Below are 5,475 nucleotides of genomic sequence, written 5' to 3'. Positions count from 1 at the left end.
AACAAAACATCAGTGTTGTAATCATATTAGGACTCCGAAAATAGCATATTTTACTACTATAAATCCCATGTAACAACACATGAAGCACACACAATATTACCTAGAGATTGCCACGAAAATCTTACGAGAGTACTAGCAAATACAGAGAAGTAAATGGAAGCACTTGTATCTTTTCGAATAGAAAAGAAATACAACAACGGTATAACCTTTTTTTACCTTTATTTCGTTGGTGGCTTGCATGCGTTTAATTTCGGTTTAAAATCGAATGGCCGATGAACGGGGGGTATTTTTTTGAAGCCTTCAATCTTAGATCTACCCCGAGGCTTATTTTTTTAAAGAAACGATTTTGATCCTCGAAAAGTATAAGAGACGGGCTTTCGAAAAATGGAAAAAATTTTAACATTCGTCGCTGATGACTGGTGGTCGGCGCCAATCAACAGTATTGGTGAGGCAGCGCACGGTGACCAGATTCTGGAAATTCGTGGAAGGCTCGCCGTGTTCTTCAAGGTATGAAGAACATATGAGAGAAACAAGGAGGGGGCTCAGCTTGGAGAGTGAAAAATGAAGCAATAAACCAAGATGTTGGCTTATATGCATGACCCATGGGTTATTGGGAACCCGCGCGCAACCCGACCCATCAAAAGAGGATCCGCGTGTTTTTACTGTAAAGGGGGAAAACTACGTTTTTGGTCCCTTCGATTTTAAAAACATCTATTTTGGTCCCGAAGTCAGTTTCAATTCTGAAATCTCTTTAAATTTCACCTTTTATTTTGAATTTCATTCAATTTGTTACTTACGTATATTGTGGTGTGTGGTGTTTTTGTTATAATTAATTTCTCTTTTCTTATTTTTTATATATAATATATTATTTTATATGTGTAAATATATATGTATTTTTTTATTATTTATCTTTTTTCCTGGTTATGTTTTTATTATTATAATTATGTATATATATTTTTGTATTATTTTCTTTCTTGTTTATCTTTATTCTTACTTTTATATATTGCCTTTATATTTATTTTAATTCTTTATTTTATTTTTTATTCTTTTTTTATTTACGATATATATATTATTATTTTATTATATTATTTCATCATATTTTATTTTATTTTTATTTCATTTTTCCCCTTTATCTTTAGTTTATTTATTTTATTTGCTTCTTTATATTCATTTCCTTTATCATATTTTATTTATTTCATTATATATATATATATATATATATATATCATCATTTCACTACCTTTTTTTTCTAACACCTTTGGTGGCTTCTTAAGGGTACACCTTTAAAACTATCTAAGGTAAGTAATTGGGATCGTATTTTTACCTTTTAATTTAAAGTTACATTTTTCTTAATTTAAGACAACTGGAAATTACATAGTACCGAAAGGGCAGTTCAAGGGTGTTAACCATTCCTTGGCTGTAACCGACTCCCGAATCCGACACATCTTTGGTAAGACACATATCAGGTAAGTAATAAGGCATCCGATCAACCCATTTTTTAAAATAAATGATCGGTGGCGACTCTTCATCCATTTTCATAAGTCGAAGCCCAATTTCGGGCTCAATCGAAAGAGGGTTCCGACATGTTACTTTCAATAACTTACATTACTTAAATCCCCGTGACAAATAGTTGACACAACCTATCATAGAATTCAAATCCAGAAATCCACAACCATAATTCCACGTTCTCAAGAAGGAAGAGAAAAACCCTAGACATCAAAACTTCCCCTTAATAAGAACATCAATGAGACAAAGACAATATAGTATAGATTAGCTTACATAGAGCTTGACATCAATAACTCGACAAACGAAAGAACTTGAAAAAGAACTAGAAGCACTCAATACTGAGGTTGAAGATGAAGATAAAGAACCAAATAACGGTATTTTGTCATCTTATATAGTGTTCAAATCGATTAAACCCCCCATTGAGTATCCAGAAAAAAAGAAAAAAAGAAAAAAAAACTTAGAATAAAATGATAATTTTGAGGAAGTAAAGGAAAGGTTTTGGCTTTTTTAGAAAAAGATGTGAGTTATGAAGAAGAGGATATTTCATGACTGCATCATTTTAGAGAATATGTTTTCAAGGTAAAGTCACTAAAGAGCTAAGTTCAGTATTGGCATTCCAAAAAAAAAAAGTTAGGGGGTCATCAAGACACGATGAATTAGTGAGGAGGCGAAGAAAAAGAAGAAGAAGAAAAAAAAGCTGCCACATCAGCAAAAAAAAGGTTAACGTAGGGTTAACTATCACGTTAGCAAAAACTAACAGAAGGTAATGGTACGGACAGAAATGAAAATAAACTAAAAGTTCGATAACTGTATTTCAAGTTTCAAAAGTTAGGTGACCAAAATGCAAGTACCTTAAAAGTTTGTGGACTATTTATATACTTTAACCAAAAGAAAAATTCAAAATTATAATGAAAGTCTATGATCATTAAAATAAACTGAATATATTGTATGGACCATTTTTCACCCCGCGAAAAAAAAATAAGTTTTGTACTTTTTTTTAAAAATGATGGGAGTCGCCACCAATTAGTTTAGGCATGATTGGATCACAAAAAAATGTTTATGTCTGCGAAAACCTAAATTGATTTCGGGGACACGGTTACGTGTAAGGAAGAATTAACACCCTCACAACACCCGTAAAAACGACGCTTGCTAGATCACAAATATTTTTGTTTAGACTTATGAATGCAATGAATTTAATTTTAGATTAACACAGAATTTTAACGTTCTCAGATATGATTTCAAATTCCCTAACAACTAAGAGAACCTGAACTTGATATCTGATCAGATCCCAAAATTTTATGTATTAATCTATGTTGAAAATTTCAAGACAAAATCTATTATGAGTAATTTCGAATATTTTTCAACGTCTAGAAAAATACCAAAAACTTCACCTCACTTTAGAAAACATTCTAATTTATTTTGTTATTTGCCTTTAACGGTTAATGTTGAACATTTTCCTTTTTCTATTTTTTTTTTGTTTTTGTTTTTGGGATACGTAGTTAACTTTTGAACTTTATTTTGAGGTTTTTCTTTTGGGTCTCTTTGTTTGTTTCCGAAGATGATGCCCCATCCTCGAGCCGAAGATTTCACCCTTAGAGAGACCAATCCCCACCTTGGTGGTGGGAAGGTCAGTGGCGACAAGCTTACAAGCACTTATGACTTGGTAAAGTAGATGCAATACTTGTATGTTCAGGTTGTCAAGGCCAAGGACTTGCCAGGTAAAGATGTTACAGGAAGTTGTGATCCTTATGTTGAGGTTAAGCTTGGAAACTACTTGGGTAAAACTCGCTTTTTCGAGAAAAAGTCGAATCCTGAGTGGAATCAGGTTTCTGCTTTTTCAAAAGATAGGCTTAAGGCTTCATTGCTTGAGGTTACAGTTAAAGACAAGGATGTTGTGAAAGATGACTTCATTGGAAAAGTTTTCTTTGATCTCAACGAGATTCCGAAAAGGGTTCCACCAGACAGTCCACTGGCACCACAGTGGTATAGGTTGGAGGATAGACAGGGAAATAAGGTTAAGGAAGAGCTGATATTGGCTGTTTGGATGGGTACTCAAGCTGATGAAGCATTTCCTGAAGCATGGCATTCTGATGCAGCTTTTGTTAGTGGTGCTGACGGTCTCGCAAATATGCGATCAAAACTCTCTCTCTCCAAAGCTTTGGTGTTTGAGGGTCAATGTGATTGAGGCTCGGGAATTGCAACCAGGTGATAAGGGTCGGTACCCTGAAGTTTTTGTGAAGGCTATCTTGGGAAATCAGGCTTTAAGGACTAGGATTTCTCAGGCCAGGGGTATTGATACAATGTGGAATGAATATCTAATGTTTGTGGCTGCAGAACTTTTTGAGGAGCTTCTAATTTTGAATGTAGAAGACAGGGTTGCTCCTAATAAGGATGAAGTTTTGGGGAAGTGCACGATTCCTTTACAATACGTAGACAGGAGGCTTGATCATAAACCTGTGAATAGTAGGTGGCATAATCTTGAGAAGCATGTTATTATAGAAGGAGAGAAGAAGAAAGAAACCAAGTTTGCCAGCAGAATTCATATGAGGATTTGTTTGGAAGGTGGTTATCACGTCCTGGACGAGTCAACCCATTACAGTAGTAGGCCAACGACAAAGCAGTTGTGGAAGTCTAGCATTGGAGTTCTGGAATTGGGTATTCGTAATGCACATGGCCTAATGCCAATGAAGACAAAAGATGGACGGGGAACAACTAATGCTTATTGTGTTGCAAAATATGGCCAAAAATGGGTACGTACAAGGACTATCATCGATAGCTTTATACCCAAGTGGAATGAGCAGTATACGTGGGAGTTTTTTATCCTTGTACTGTCATAACTATTGGGGTGTTTGATAATTGTCATTTTCATGGGGGAGATAAGGCTGGAGGAGCAAAGGATACTAAGATCGGGAAGCTGAGAATTTGACTCTCCACTCTTGAAACTGATCGGGTTTACACTCACTCATATCCACTTCTGGTGTTACATCCAAATGGGGTCAAGAATATGGGTGAAATTCACTTGGCTGTGAGGTTCTCTTGTTCTTCCTTGCTTAATATGATGCATATGTCCTCGCATCCTCTCTTGCCAAAAATGCATTACCTTCATCCACTGACTGTTAGCCAGCTTGATAGCTTGAGGCACCAGGCCACGCAGATTGTGTCAATGAGGCTAGGGCGAGCTGAGCTCCATTGAGAAAAGAGGTGGTGGAGTATATGCTAGATGTTGGTTTTCACATGTGGAGTATGAGAAGAAGCAAAGCAAATTTTTTTAGAATTATGAATGTATTGGGTGGGTTAATTGCTGTTATCATACTGGTTCTTTATCCCGAGCTTATTTTGCCAACAATTTCCCTCTACTTGTTCTTGATTGGAGTATGGTACTATAGATGGCGGCCAAGACATCCTCCTCACATAGACACACGACTTTCTCACGCAGATTCTGCACATCCTGATGAACTGGATGAAGAGTTCTAACACATTTCCAATGTCCCGCCCATCCGATATTATCAGGATGAGATACGACCGATTGAGAAGTATTGCTGGGAGGATTCAGACAGTGGTTAGTGATTTAGCTACACAGGGTGAGAGGATTCAATCTCTTTTAAGCTGGAGAGACCCAAGAGCCGCTGCCTTGTTTGTAATTTTCTGTCTGGTTGCTACTATCGTTTTGTACGTGATGCTTTTCCAGGTCGTGGCGCTTCTAATCGGATTCTACATCTTAAAATAGGGTTAATTACATTTTAGTCCCTACATACTTTAGAGTATTTACAAGATTATTCCTTAAGCTTCAACTATAAATACCATAATCCATTTAGCTTCAAAATCATCCCAAATCATTTCTTTCTCCCAATACTAGAGAGTTTTCTTGTGAGTAGTGAGTATTTTGTAAACACCTGTAAATTTTCTCTCTTTAGTAAAAGATCTGCAGCAGTCTGGAGACGTAGGCATAATTGGTTGAACTTCGTTATC

The 5,475-nt window shown here is 35.9% G+C and overlaps 1 pseudogene; it reads left to right on the top strand.

Moving 5' to 3' along the window:
* The first annotated feature begins 3,064 nt into the window (after positions 1 to 3,064).
* LOC120130200 lies at positions 3,065 to 5,233 on the top strand (annotated as a pseudogene).
* The last annotated feature ends 242 nt before the right edge of the window (positions 5,234 to 5,475 follow it).

This window comes from Hibiscus syriacus, unplaced genomic scaffold (assembly GCF_006381635.1).
Source record: "Hibiscus syriacus cultivar Baekdansim isolate YM2019G1 unplaced genomic scaffold, ASM638163v2 tig00110528_pilon, whole genome shotgun sequence".
Lineage (NCBI taxonomy): Eukaryota > Viridiplantae > Streptophyta > Magnoliopsida > Malvales > Malvaceae > Hibiscus > Hibiscus syriacus.
This window is presented reverse-complemented; position numbering and strand designations above follow the sequence as displayed.